At 43.5% G+C, this 15,417-nt stretch overlaps 1 long non-coding RNA gene across 1 annotated transcript in view; it reads left to right on the forward strand.

The window, feature by feature from the left end:
* LOC141058827 (uncharacterized) overlaps positions 1-15,417 on the forward strand; it is a 32,146-nt gene that overhangs the window by 5,608 nt on the left and 11,121 nt on the right. Inside the window, exon 2 of the long non-coding RNA XR_012222325.1 lies at positions 9,134-9,222. This is a non-coding gene — a long non-coding RNA (uncharacterized lncRNA). The remainder of the gene's footprint in view (positions 1-9,133; positions 9,223-15,417) is intronic.

Raw genomic sequence — 15,417 nt, forward strand, 5'->3', positions numbered from 1 at the left:
TATGTAAAGATGAGAAATCTTCAAGCAGAGACCTCTTGCCACGACTTTTATATCTTAGGTACAAAAGATTAGGCATATAGAAATTCAACATGGGCCATTTCTTTTTTTATCTTTTTTGCTTTACATCTGTCAAAAGAGCTACAGATTGGGTGTGACCAATGACCAATTGAAAGGGGCTACTCCAATTACCCAGAAAAGACATGTGCAACTCTGAGAGGTCTCCTAGGATTGCATCCAATTCATTTCAAGCTCTTTAACGCTAACACAGTCTTAGTAACATCCAAGTGACCTCAACATATCTGGCTATGGGTTAACGGACGGTTAATGTTCTTTACTGCTAGCCTGTCACACATTATCTGTATGGTATCTTCAGTATTTGTGTCTTTCTCTCCATATTTATGGCTATGTTGTGATCTGTGACGTCTTCTCACTATCCAGATTCACTCTAAAGTGGCTGCTGCATTCCCTGCCTCTGCTTTTATACAGACTCTGATAGTCACCCCTGATTGGCCATGCTATCGAATGTGATGTCATAGCTGCAAGGCATTATGGGGAAGCCCATGTGACTGTGTAGGAAGATGAACCGGGCCGGTGGTACCTCGCTTGCGCAGGTTCCCGAACTGTCAGTGCTGTCACTATTGTTGCCAGGGAGAAAGCTTTCTGACCCGGACAGACCTTTGCACTCAACAGTGGGGGGCATGTCAGGGATAAAAGGGACAGTGCGCAGGAAAGCGAAAGACTTGATGGGGAGACAGAGTGCACAGCAGAAGAAAGTTGGTTCACTCTTCTTGGAGCGACACAATATCTCAGGCCCGCTTGGAGTTCCCTGGCCTATGCGCACACTGACTGTGAGCAAGTAGCTGTGTGCCCGCTCACCCTTGCCACTGAGAAGCCATCTCGCACCGTTCCGCTGCGGCCTAAGACTGACCTGGTAATTTGTAGTTTCTCCCCCGCCTCCACAGCTGAACTGAGTCACACTCCGGTGGTTCCACAGACTGTGCCACATCACGTTGAATGCAGGACCTTGCCTAGGAGAACCAGAATACGCCGCTTTCATCAAGAGCCAGATCCTCAACTTTCTTTAGGACCACGCCAGAGACTTCACGCGTCACTTGTGTGGGCACCACCATGGGATTTCAAGCCTTCACAGCCGGGAAACCAGCCGACTGATAAGTTTACCCGTTTCATGAACAATTGTTCTTACCTTGATATATTATTCAATTTTACTCCCTAGTAACACATTCTCTCCCTGCATGGAGTATCCCCTGTAATAAACCCATTAACTCTTGCTCTGCCTCCTGCTCGTCACTGCATCCCACGTACAGGCTATCTCACAACTGCACCTGAGGTCTTGTGAGCCTCTTCGGGTTGATGCATTTTTTGAAATGTGTAAAATGTCAGCGGACATATTTTGGCACAAATTGTAATGAATTGATTTTATCATCTCCAACCTTCATCACACTGGATGCAATCAGTGTCCTTAGTAACACGTTAGGTGCAGTAGATCTGTGAATAGCGCTGCCTGTCAGTTACGCCGCATGGTGCTGTACACGGCAGGAGAAGCTTTTCATCCACTGTTGCATTAATGGGATTTCACTTTGTACTTTGCATTTTCCGTCATTATTTGGAAGGCCGGGGAATGATTCATGTAATTACAATTGTCTACGTGCCTCCATGAGCTCTTTGCAGACACTGCAAATTTTGGAAACAGAGGGCGGTGGATTAAACGGACCGGCATTTTCACCTTTTCTCATATACACTATCCAGGCTGGCGGGGTGGCATCAGTGTTACTGTGGAAACACGGCATTTATGGTGTCTTTCATCAAGCGTAGACATGGTGTTACACCTCTGAGGAATGAGATTTACAGAAGAATCACACAAAAGTCAGTTTCACTCTTTGGCTCTAATAAACAACTTCTAAGCCTTATTTATGGAGTTCTCATTAAAGAAAAGTCTTGATTGAAAGTACATTTTACTTCTTCACTTAAAGGCACAAACAACTGATGTTGGCAGTCAGAGTGTCATGTTAGGATTTATGGTTGCAGAACCCACTTGTAGGCACAGAACCTTAAAATGGACCTATCGCCTACTACAAAATATAAATGTTTCTCAAATATAAATATAATTAGAAAAATTTAATTATTTCCTCATTGACTCTATGATAAAACTGCTGGCCCTTTAAAGGTACGGTCACACTTAGCGATGTACCAGCGATCCCGACCAGTGATATGACGCGGTCAGTATCGCTGGCACATCGCTAAGTGGTCGCTAGTGAGCTGCCACGCAGGCAGATCTCACCAGCGACATCGCAGGGGTCGGGGGTCGCTACTTACGACGAGGCGATCCTGACGTCCTCCTGCCCGCGTCCACGTGTCGCTCGTCGTCACAGCAGGAAGCCCAGCAGGAAGCTGACGACGAGAAACGGCTCAGGACGTTCTCGCGCGATCAGCGATAACCAGCGGGGGAGGCGGTCGGTGGTAAGTATCAGACATAGCGATATCGCTGCTGCGTCACAAAAACCAGTGATGTTATAGTGATACTGCTAGCGATATCGCTTAGTGTGACAGGCCCTTAAGAGAAGGAGTCTGAAGTTGGTTCAAGTCTGGGGTCTCACTCCATGAGAGGGTCTCTGATTCTGAGCTGAGAGATTCTATCATGCGGGGGGGGAAAAATCAGACTAATCCCTGTATTTTATATAGCATATGGAGGAGGAGGGTAGAAGCAACAGTGAACGCAAATCCTACAGCCATCTCTGTGTGGTTTAATTGCTGTTGTTACTGTGCAGTGTGTAGTGGGATACTCAACTTCATAGAATCGTAGAGTTGGAAGGGACCTCCTGGGCCATCTGGTCCAACCCCCTGCTCAAAGCAGGATTGACTAAATCATCCCAGACAGATGTCTGTCCAGCCTCTGTTTGAAGACTTCCATTGAAGGAGAACTCACCACCTCTCATGGCAGCTTGTTCCACTGATCACCCTAACTGTGAAAAAGTTTTTTCTAATATCTAATCTGTGTCTCCTCCTATTAGTTTCATCCCATTGCTTCTAGTCTTTCCTTGTGCAAATGAGAATAAAGATGATCCTTCTACAATGTGACAGCATTTGAGATATTTGTAGACAGCTATTAAGTCTCCTCTCAGTCTTCTTTTTTGCAAGCTAAACATTCCCAAATCCTGCAACCTTTCCTCTTAAGACAGAGTTTGCAGACCGGTCATCATTCTGGTCGCTCTTCTCTGAACTTGCTCCAGTTTGTTGATGTCTTTTTTAAAATGTGGCGCCCAAAACTGGACACAGTATTCCAGATGAGGTCTGACCAAAGAGAAGTAGAGGGCAATAATGACTTCACGTGATCTAGACTGTATGCTTCTGTTAATACATCCTAGAATTGCATTTGCCTTTTTTGTTGCTGCATCACACTGTTGACTCATGTTCAGTTTATGATCTATTAGTATACCCAAGTCTTTTTCAAATGTGCTGTTGCTTAGCCCTATTCCTCCCATTCTGTATATGCTTTTTTCATTTTTATTGCCCAGATGTAGTACTTTGCATTTTTCCCTGTTAAAAACAATTCTGTTAGTTGCTGCCCACTGCTCCAGTTTATTTATATGTTTTTGAATCCTCTCTCTTCTCTAGTATTAGCTATCCCTCCAAGCTTTGTGTAATCAGTAAATTTAATCAGTGAACCCTCAATTCCTTCATCTAAATCATTGATAAAGATGTTGAACAATACAGAGCCCAGGACAGAGCCCTGTGGTACCCCACTTGAGACATTCTTCCAACTGGATGAGCAGCCATTTACGACCACTCTTTGGATCCGATCACTAAGCCAGTTATAAATCCACCTAACAGTTGCCTTGTCCATTCCATACTTAGCCATTTTTTCAATAATGATGGTGTGAGATACTTTGTCAAATGCTTATGGAGATTATGGAGAGTGGTTCAAAAATTCCTTCTGCTATCTCCTTCAGTACTGGGGTGGGGTGAAATTCATCTTGACCTGGAGACTTGAATTCATTTATGTTAGCTAAGTGTTTCCACACTATCTTTCTGTTTATAGATATCCTGGATTCTTCTATTCCTTTAATAGGACAGTGAAGATTAGTTGATGTTAGGCTACTTTTAGACTTGCGTTTTTTTGCTGTGCATTTTTTTGCGCACACAAACACATGAAAAAACGCATCATGCGTTTGTGTGCGTTTTTTGCGGGTTTTGGTGCATTTTTTGTTAAAAAAGCATGCATTTTTTGCGCATACGTGTGCATTACAATGCGCACGTATGCGCACCCATAGACTATAATGGGTGTTTTGCTGTAGAAAAACGCATTGCGTGCGCATGCGTTTTTTGGGGGCAAGTCAGACACACAAAAAATGCAACAGGATGCATTTTGTGCGCCCGAGCACACACTACAAAAAACGCATGCGCATACAAACACGTACAAACGCATTTGTATGCGCACCTATGCGCACCCATGTAAAAGATAGGGGGAAAAACCGCATGTGGTTTTTTTGCGCTAAAAAACAGCACAAAAAAGCGCAAGTGTAAAACCAGCCTTACATTTCCTTTCTGAGAGAAAAGAGATGCAAAATAGGAATTTAAAAGTTCGGCTTTCTCAACATCCTTTCTTACCATTTCCACATTTTCATCCTGTAAAAATCCTATAGCATCTTTGACTTTTCTTTTACTTTTGACATATTCCCCAAATCCCTTTTTATTGCTTTTGATGTCTCTTGCAAGCCTTAACATAACCCTTTACATGCTACTGAGTCCTCTTATTAGCCGATGAACCACTTCCAAGCAGCTATGTACTTCTATTAACATATTTACTCTTTCAAGGCAGCTGTGTCCTCCAATTAGCTGTATCCTATTAGCCAATTAACCACTTGCAAGAAGCAATATCCTCCTATTAGCAGATTAACGCTTTACAAGCAGGTGTATCCTCCAATGAGCTGTGTCATATTAGCCAATGAGCCACTTATACGCAGCTATGTTCTTCTATTAGGAGAGTAAATCTTTACAAGTGGCTGTGTCCTCCTTATTAGGTGATGAACCACTTACAAGCAGCTATGTTCCTGTATTAGGCAATAACCCTTTACAAGTAGCTGTGTACTCGTCTTAAGTGATGAACGACTTACACGCAGCTATGTTCTTTTATTAGAAGAGTAACCCTTTATAAGCGTCTGTGTCCTCCTATTAGGTGATGAACCACTTACAAGCAGCTATATATATATATCGTCTTATTAGCAGATTAACTCCTTACAAACAGCTGTACACTCCTATTAGGTGGTTAACCACTTACAAGTAGCTGTGCTCTTCTATTAACCCGTTACAATGGCCTGTGTACTTCTGTAAAGTGATGAACTACTTACAAGCAACTGTGCAAATATGAGCAGATTAACCTTTCACAAGCAGCGGTGTCCTCTTACTAGAAAATTAATCATTTACAAGGATGTTGTGCCCTTCTAATAGCAGATTAGCCCTTTATACACAGCTGTGTCCTCTTCATTTAGCTGGACTGCAGAACACACAGGACATCTTATTAAATAAATAGTTATAGTCAGTATCCGGAAAAATTCAGACTAATGGTTGATAGAAGGAAAATGTTCTCCTGATTTTGCTGCTAATTTGAATACATTTGTGAAATGCGTATATATATGATGTTACACCCACACCCACTCATAAATTTGGAAATGGGAAGATTCTTTAAGCAGAAAATGGACAATTGTTATGAATGAGCACCGGAGGAGGAAAAAACAAAAATGCAAGCTAAGTCCAGAAAACCGGAGAGGTTGGTAGCTAACGGATTGCAGACCCCTGATCCTATTCACACAACTAACAGTAGCCGTGGAGTGTTCCTACAGTGATCCTAGACACTTCGTCACAGCCAGAGAACTACATAAGGCTAAAGAAAGAAAGGGGAAATCTAAACTGCCCCAGAGCAGACCCCAAAGCAATAGACAGCCCCCAACATGTATTTTCGGTGAAAACAGATGAAAACACAAACACAGACAGAAAGACAGGCAGAGCAAATGATGGAGCCCAACTAACTAGATAGGAAAGGACAGAAAAGATGCTAGCTGCAATCCACAAAAACCCTACCAAAAATGTCCCAACACGTCTGATAAGAAAAACGGCCCTGAAGTCACTAGACTTCAAAATCCCTATATCAGCACTCTGATATATTCTGAAGACAGAGCAAAAGAGATTTAACCGATCAGGGACAAAATGGAAATTCAGCAAAGCCCCAGCCGGGGCAGGCTGAACACAAAACTAAGCAGATCAGACAAAATCTCACGGAACAATAACAGAGCAAAACTTAGCTTTCAGAAGACAGGAACTGAACTGGAGGCCAGAGCTCAGAGCAGAGAAATCACCAGCAACCTTACAAGGGCGTCGGCAGCCTTATATCCACTCAGAGATTCCGGATGTCCAATCGCAATCCACCTGTTCAGATGACAGGTTTCTCCCATCCAAATCTGCCTCACCACCTCCTTTCACCAGCAGAGGGAGTTCATCGGACATCAATGGTGAACGAGAAAATGAGCTCACAACATACAATAGCCCCCTGTCATAAGGGCATTAAGTTGGGGAAAACCACAAATAAATACATAAATAAATGTGCTTCAAAGATAGCAAAAAATCTTATTAGCTGCACAGTAGAGGGTAGCTAAACCAGAATGGATGGCAATACTATATAAAAGTAATAGAGGTCAAAATTAGCTGTGAACGCTTCCTTAGTTAGCTACAAATTGCAGTAAGGTAAAAAATACAGACATTAAAAGTAAAATGTCAGTAGATGACACCGCTAAATAACAGCAGACTTCCAAGTATTATGTAAAAAAACAACCGGGCTGAATGCAATGTGCAATGCAAGTGGTGAATGCTATAAAAAATGTACAGAAGCAGCCTGTCTGGTGAACATGGTCAAATTGGAACTATACTTTGGAGAAAATTTGCATCTGATCAATTTGCTCATCACTACCTAACATCCCACCATGATCATAGGACCCCCCGCCTTGAATATTGAGCTATTAAACAAATCCTTGTCTACGGCCAGGAGATCCATCGGTTGGCCCTTGGTAGGTTTCCGCTTGCTGGCCCTCATGATCCAAAAATGAGTAATACCAATTTTTTAAAATCAAAAATATTATATTTTTCATAAAAGTCTTGGTTTGGAAGAGGTAAACTATACAAGAACCTTCTATAAGTACTCATTTCTAGAGTTTTCTGGTCAATGATGAAAGACAACAGATGCATGGTGGTGCCAGGTAGATGACATATGGCGGTGGTTATTGGTGTTTACTGGTGACCTCCATCTCACCGCGCACAATGTGGGACTATATTGAGGCGCTTTCCAGGATTCAAAGTATTTCAAGGGCACATTTTGCATTTTAATAACTAAGACGACTCCCCGGAGGTATCACGACCCAAAATAGAGATAGACCTCTACACTTGTCACTCTCATTTGGACTTCATGGCTGTCCAAGGAGAAGGCATCATTAAGCTTTTATGAGCCAGATGTAGCCCATCCGTGTAGATTAGGCTCACAATTTGGCTAAGTAAGATGACATCTGGGCTGAATAAGAATCTACATAGCGGGCGAGCAAATCCCAAGTTATGTCAGGAGAGATTATTTTCTTATGATTCCCGCTCACTGAACCAGCACAGTCAAAATGGACAAAGTTTGGAGATGAAATTTATAGGGAGATCGGGTTCGGGTTTTTTGCTTTTTTTCACATGCTATATATTTATCCTGAAGGTTGGACGCATGTAACCCGGGAGCGTGAAAGGTCACAAAACTCAATGCTTGTGCATACAGAGAGGAAGTGAATGTGACAAAGGCACACACATTGGTTTTCTCCATTCTTAAATCATTTTTACATCATTTTATAAAATAAATTAAAAATAATCACAGCAAAAAAAATCTAAAGTAAGAATGTACCCGATCGCTGCCACATAATGCTGAAACCTTGATTTACAGACTGCCTACTGGTGCAGCCAATTGACCCCACCACCGGGAGCCTACAGGACCCCCAGGTCCTACATGATATACTTGTTGCTAGATTAGGTCAGTCCAGGGATATCATTGACTGTGCCTCGCAGGACACCTGGTTTCAGTCTTTGTCTCCCACTTTTCTGTTTTTTTACCTCCACACGTTGCCCTTGGGTTTGCCTTCTGGTCTTACTTTGCGTCGTCCCCTGTGTCTGCTTGTTTCTGACCGCCAATGCTGTACTGACCATTAAAAAGGTTTTCCAGTTTCAGAAAACTTCTGTCCCCTATGTTTAAAAAAAATCCAAACAACCTGTGCATTACTCCTCCTCCTCAGGTCCAGCGCTGACTAACCAAGCAGAGATGACATCACATCGACAGCCAATAACTGGGCTCAGCATCTCTGCTTAGGGAAGAACGCACAAGCCGCTGAGGTCACTGATTGGCTGCAGCACTGTTGACGTGACATCAAAGCTGCAGCCAATAACAGAGAACCGGAGCAGCAATGGAGGCTCAGCTCTGGACCAAGGGAGGGTGAATAAAGACCAGTTTGTTTTTATTTAAAGGAAATGGTTTTCCAAAGCCAGAAAGCCCTCCCCCTTCACATCCTCCTCCTCCTACTCCTCCTCTTCTTCTTCTTCCTCCTTTGCATCCTCTTCCTCCTCCACCTCTTCCTCCTTCTCTTCCTCCTCCTCTCATCAATGAATTTATCCTCTTAATACATTGCAATCATCATACTATACAGCACTGTGTACTTACATTTGCTCATTTTGCCTTTCTACCCAGATAATTCTCCTCTTTTCTCTCCTCTGTATACATATATTAGGTCTCTTTTTCCTGCATTTGTCATCCCCATCTTCATCTCCTGACCCAGCTGTTACATCCTCCCCCTGCTAGGTACTTTTGCAGTGAAGAATCAAGACTTGCGCAAAGAAAATTGACCTCCTGATTCTACATAGAGCTTAGAAGGATTCCTCTCGTCAGTTATTAATCACGTGATCTCATAGACCTAATGTAAAAGAGAACAAATAGCCGGGTAGAAAGAGAAAATGAGCAATTGTAAATGCACAGTGCTGTATAATTTGATGACTGGATAAAGTGCTTCTTTAATTATTCAATGATTCACACCCGCATTTATTATTGTAGTTTTAGTTTCTTCACATCTCCCGAAGAAGCTGTGCGAAACATGCGTTGGGGCAGAGGGACATACAGGGTTCACCACCGTTCTACCACTGGTATGTACATTCATACATCTTTTTAAATCCATTGACAGTATAGCATTGGCACAGGCCAGCATTTAAGTTGTGAGAAGTGGATGCACAGTCCTTTTTTATATGTATGCCTCTTCTTTAGGCTCATAATTTACTCATGATAGGGCATTGTGGTCCTCTGTGATTGTTTCACATTGTGAAATTTGTTGTATTGCTGTTAGCATTGGTTTGTGGTGAGTCTATGGCGAGTGTGTCCCCATTCATTCAGCACCTTGTTTATATATGTTTTTAATTATTTGCAAATAAAGAATATTTTTGTTGTATATACCATTCAGTGGTGCCTTGTGTTTACTACATGGTCATCATTTATAGTGGATATTGTCACCTAGATGATAAAAAAGTTACCGAATGTATGAAGCTGTCTAAAAACCAGTGACCATATAGGGGTATAACGAAAGGGCAGTGATTCACAGCTGTTCACTTTTCTTATGTCTTCCGACTGGCCCAGACCATCATGACAACTTCTTCTAGCCAGGCTTTGTCTCTGCAGAGCTTACAACACAGACACCATTAACTGTAGTCTCCATGTCTCTTTCCAGCCTACAAATTCCTCATCCTGCTGACACCCCCATTGACTAACGAGTGACCTCTACCTTTTCTTTTATGCTCTTTCACCTTCATTGCGGAGTAATTTGATCTTGGAAAAGTACATTTGTTGAGGATCACTGAAAAACATTGTCTCTCCAGGGCTACTAAGGATAAATGAGCTTGTCTATGGGTTTCAAAGTTTGGAAAGTTTGGGAAACTCTGATAAACTACAACACATTCGGCGCCTGCACCAGGATTCGTCCATACACTGATGAGGTCCAGTCTGGTGACTCCAGAAAACCAGGTTGTGATGGTGTGATAAGTTATTTGGGTATCATTTTGTGTATATTTATATTTTACGGATTTCCATAGTGTTCTCTTGTTGCCGTGTATGATCATTCCGTGTATTCCCATATTATCTAGAGTCTCAATTACCTTCCAAAAGTCTGATAACTGAATTAGCTCACTTACTGTCTGCAGCCTGACTGTATCTATGCCTCTTGATGAACCCCCTGTAGTGCCTTAATCCCCAAGGCACCTTTGTTAGGTCTGGGGGGGCCTGAAATATGACCCAACCTGTCTGACTACCCCTGGACATAAGGAGGGGGCTGGGGAGGACAGGAGCTGTACAAGTCAGACCCTGTGTGGTGATGATCGTGTGAAGAAGGCACATCAGAGAGAAGGGGAAGCATATGGACCCATTTTATCCTCTGTCTGTTGGATTATTGGACTCTCATCTCCTTGGTCATTCATACTGTTACTGAACTGCATCCGTGTTCTGGACTATTTTATCCTGTGTGGTGGATTCTTTATGGACCTTTTAGATTTGCCTATAATATGTCACGGTCCTGTCAGCGCCGGCGTGCAGCCACCGCTGAGCAGGGACTCACCCACACTGCAGGGGGGCCCGGGGTCAGATACGGCCGGGAAGCTCAGGCAAACAGGACCTGGAGACGCTGAAGTTAGCAAGCGGTGAAGGACATACGGTCATGTGACTGCAAGGGGCGGGGCTTAGCGTCCTGTTGCCAGAGACTGGCAGGACACAATTACAGGAATGCTCAGGTCAGACAAATGGGGGTCATACACAGAGATAGCACTACAGTACCAGGGATGAGACAAAATGGATAGTCGGGGCCAGGCAGCAGTCAAAGCCAAACAGACCTAGAAGGTACCAAACAGAATCCAGCAAGCAGTATCCAGAGAACAGACCGAGTCGAAACCAAAGTATCAGGCAAACAAGAACACAGCACAAACACACTCAGGGGTCAACACACTCTGCCAAGGGCAAAAGTATGATGGGGATTGGAGCTTCCTGAGGCTATAAGAAGCTCTCCCCGAACCAAGGAGAGGCCACCCTAATACGCCCCAGTTGTGCAGGTAAGAGGCTGTACTGAGATCATAACATTTAACCCCAGAAGTGCAGGTCCACCAGCTCTGGTTCCTGTTGTGAGTTCATTCCCTGGTTCACCAGTTGTGAGTTCTACTTCCAGACTCCCTCTGGTGGTAACAGGAGGTAGTGAGGCTGATTTGATCGGTGGAGATCTGCCACCTGAGAATGAGGATGACGATTGGACCTCAGGAGACTCAGATTGGATTTAAGACAGCTGATGCCCTATTCAGTTGCTGTTGATTCCTTCTGGCTTGTCAGCTCTTGGTTTTCAGCTCTGTTCCAGTCATCTAAAGCTAAGTTTTTCTGCTAATGTTCACACTTGATTTTGTTGGTCTATTCAGTTTTTTGGTGTGGTCAGCCAGCCCCGGCTGGGGGCTGTGCTGAATTTCCACTCTTATTTATCAGTATTTTGCCAATTTGCATTTTGTCCCTTACTAATTTGGTCTCTTTTTGCTCTGTCTCAGAATATTTCAGAGTGCTGATATAGTGGGAGAAGTCTAGTGACTTCAGGGTTAATTTTGCTATCAGAAGTGTTGGACATTATTTTTGTAATGCTTTTTGCAGGTTGCAGACAGTGTCTTTCCTTTCCTCTCCTCTCTAGTTAGTTTGGGCCCCATCGTTGGCTCAGCCTATTTTCCTGCCCGTGTTTGTGTTTTCATCTTGTTTCACCGTCAATACATGTATGGGGCTATCTATTCCTTTGGGGTCTGCTCTGGGGCAGTTAGTTTTCCCCTTTTCATGCTTCAGGCTTATTTAGTCCTCCGGCTGTGACGAAGCGTCTAGGAACATTGTAGGCATGCTCCACGGCTGCTGCTAGTTGTGTGGTAGGATCAGGGATCTGCAATCTGCATAGTTACCAACCTCTCTGGTTTTCTGTGACTTAGCTTGTTTTGCTTTTTTCTCCTCGGTGACCCATTCATAACAGAATCACCAGCCATGCCACATATTCTAGGGTACTCAAAAGCAGGAAAAAGTTGTTAAAAAAAAGCAATTGTCTGATCATGTGGAGCAGCTGGCTGCTGAAGTGCAGGGAATTTCCACCTACCTCATTCAGTCACATGCTGCTGAACCTAAGATCCCTACTCCTGATGTGTTTTCTGGGGATTGGTCTAAATTTCTGAATTTTATGAATAATTGTAAATTATTTCTAGCCTTGAAGCCTAACTCATCGGTGAGCTCTGTGCAGCAGGTTAAAATTGTCATCTCCTTGCTGCGCGGCGTTCCTCAGGATTGGGCTTTTTCTCTGACACCTGAAAATAATTTGCATGATACTATTGTTCTGGGTTTTCCTTGGTTGCAAACTCATAATCCAGTTTTGGATTGGAAATCTGGGTCTGTGGTGATTTGGGGTTGTCAGTGTGTTCTTAGGGACACTCCTGTTTTCTCCAACTCTCCTCAGTTTCATGATATTCCTGATTATCTAGCCGATTTTTCTGATGTATTTAGTGAGAGCAAGTCTGCGTCTTTGCCTCCTCATAGGAGTTATGCAATTGAGTTAATGCCTGGGTGTAAATTTCCCAAGGGTCGGCTTTTCAACTTATCAGTACCCGAACACGATGCTATGCGATCCTATATTAAGGAGTCATTGGAGAAGGGTCATATTAGACCATCCTCGTCACCTTTAGGTGCTGGGTTCTTTTTTGTGGCCAAGAAAGATGGTTCATTAAGACCGTGTATTGATTATCGTTCCCTTAACAAGATAACGGTTAAATATCAGTACCCGTTACCTCTGATGTCTGATTTATTCTCCAGAGTTAAGAGTGCATGCTGGTTTACTAAGCTTGACCTCAGGGGGGCGTATAATCTTATTCGCATTAAGCATGGGGATGAATGGAAGACGGCGTTTAATACTCCGGAGGGACATTTTGAGTACCTGGTGATGCCTTTTGGGCTCACTAATGCCCCTTCTGTCTTCCAGTCCTTTATGAATGATATTTTCCGAGACTTTGTGGATAAGTTTTTGATCATCTATCTGGATGATATTTTAATCTTTTCTAGTGATTGGGATTCTCATGTGGAACACGTCCGGACTGTGTTCCCGTTTTTTCAGGGAGAATTCCCTGTTTAAGGGATCGAAATGCCTCTTTGGTGTACAGAGGATTTCATTTTTGGGATTTATCTTATCTTCATCGACTACTGAAATGGACCCGGCCAAGGTACAGGCCATTTATGATTGGGTTCAGCCTACTTCTTTGAAGGCACTCCAGAAGTTTTTGGGTTTTGCTAATTTCTATCGTAAATTTATAGGTAATTTTTCTGGTATTGTCAAACCACTGACTGATCTGACCAAGAAGAGCGCTGATGTGCTGAATTGGTCTCCTGAGGCTATCTCAGCATTTCAGGAGCTTAAGCAGAGATTTACTTCAGCTCCAGTTTTACAGCAACCTGATGTCTCACTTCCATTTCAGGTGGAGGTAGATGCTTCTGAGATTGGTGCAGGAGCTGTTTAGTCCCAAAAAGACACTGGGACTTCTAAGATGAATCGCTGTGCCTTCTTTTCTCGAAAGTTCTCCCCATCTGAACACAACTATGACGTGGGGAATCGGGAATTGTTGGCCATGAAGTGGGCATTTGAGGAATGGAGACATTGGTTGGAGGGAGCTAGACATCAAGTTGTGGTCCTCACCGATCACAAGAATTTGATTTATCTGGAGTTGGCCAAACGCTTGACTCCTAGACAGGCTAGATGGGCCTTGTTTTTCACGCGTTTTAATTTTGTGGTCTCTTTTCTTCCGGGCACTAAGAATGTTAAGGCAGACGCCCTTTCTAGGAGTTTCTTTGCCGATTCTCTTAGTGTGACCGAGCCTACTACCATCCTAGGTGAGGGGGTAGTTCTTTCTGCCATTTCGCACGATTTGAGACGCGCCCTGGAGGAATTTCAGGAGGATAAACCTGAGCATTGCCCTTTGGGAAAATTGTATGTTCCTGACCAGTGGAGAAAGAGAGTGATGTCTGAAATTCATTGCTCCGCATTGGCTGGTTATCCAGGTATTTTTGGCACCAGAGATTTGGTGAGTAGGTCCTTTTGGTGGCCTGCCTTATCTCGTGACGACAGGAATTTTGTACAGTCCTGTGGAACTTGTTATCGGTCTAAACCCTGTTCTCGTTCTAGTGGGTGGCTGATGCCCTTGCCGGTGCCCAAGAGGCCATGGACCCATGTCTCAATGGATTTTATTTCTGATCTTCCTGTCTCTCAGAGAATGACTGTTATCTGGGTGATTTGTGATAGATTTTCGAAGATGGTCCATCTTGTACCACGCCCAAAGTTGCCATCTTCCACTGAGTTGATGCCCTTGTTTTTACAACAGGTGGTTCGGTTACATGGGATTCCTGAGAACATTGTGTCTGACAGAGGAGTCCAGTTTGTTTCCAGATTCTGGAAAGCCTTTTGTTCCAATCTGGGAATTCAGTTATCCTTCTCCTCCGCGTTTCATCCCCAGACCAAAGGACAGACTGAGAGAACAAACTAGACCTTGGAGTCTTATTTGAGATGTTTTATATCTGCTGATCTGGATGATTGGGTCTCATTTTTGCCCTTGGCCGAATTCGCACTGAACAATACAGCTAGTTCTGCCACTTTGATGTCACCCTTTTTCTGTAATTTTGGGTTTCATCCTCGATTCTCTTCAGCGCAATTGGAATTTTCGTCCTGCCCAGGTGTGGACACTGTGGTTAAGAGAATGCAGCAGATATGGGACCAAGTCGTGGATAAGTTGTCACTCTCTTAGTAAAAGGCCCAGCGATTTTCCAACCGGCATAGGACCATTGGTCCCCAGTTTAAAGTGGGTGATATGGTTTGGTTGTCGTCTAAGAATATTCCTATGAGGGTTGAATCTCCTAAATTTAAGCAAAGATTTATTGGTCCTTATAAGATTTTGGAAATTCTTAATCCTGTTTCATTTCTATTGGCTCTTTCAGTTACGTTCAAGATCCATAACGTATTTCACAAATCTCTGTTGAAGAGGTTTGTTGAGCCAGTGGATCCTATGGCAGCACCTCCTGACCCCGTGTTGGTTGAAGGCAATGTGGAATATGAGGTAGAGAAAATATTGGATTCTCGTTTGGTTAGACTGAGACTCCAGTATTTGGTCAAATGGAAGTGTTATGGTCAGGAGGATAATTCTTGGGTCTCTGCCTCCGATATTGGTTCGTGCTTTTCACTGGGCCCATCCTGATCGGCCTGGTGGCGTGGATGAGGGTTCGGTGACCCCTCCTCAAGGGGGGGGTACTGTTATCAGTTC

The sequence above is a fragment of the Dendrobates tinctorius genome, unplaced genomic scaffold (assembly GCF_039654945.1).
Source record: "Dendrobates tinctorius isolate UK_male_01 unplaced genomic scaffold, ASM3965494v1 ptg000215l, whole genome shotgun sequence".
Taxonomy (NCBI): Eukaryota; Metazoa; Chordata; class Amphibia; order Anura; family Dendrobatidae; genus Dendrobates; species Dendrobates tinctorius.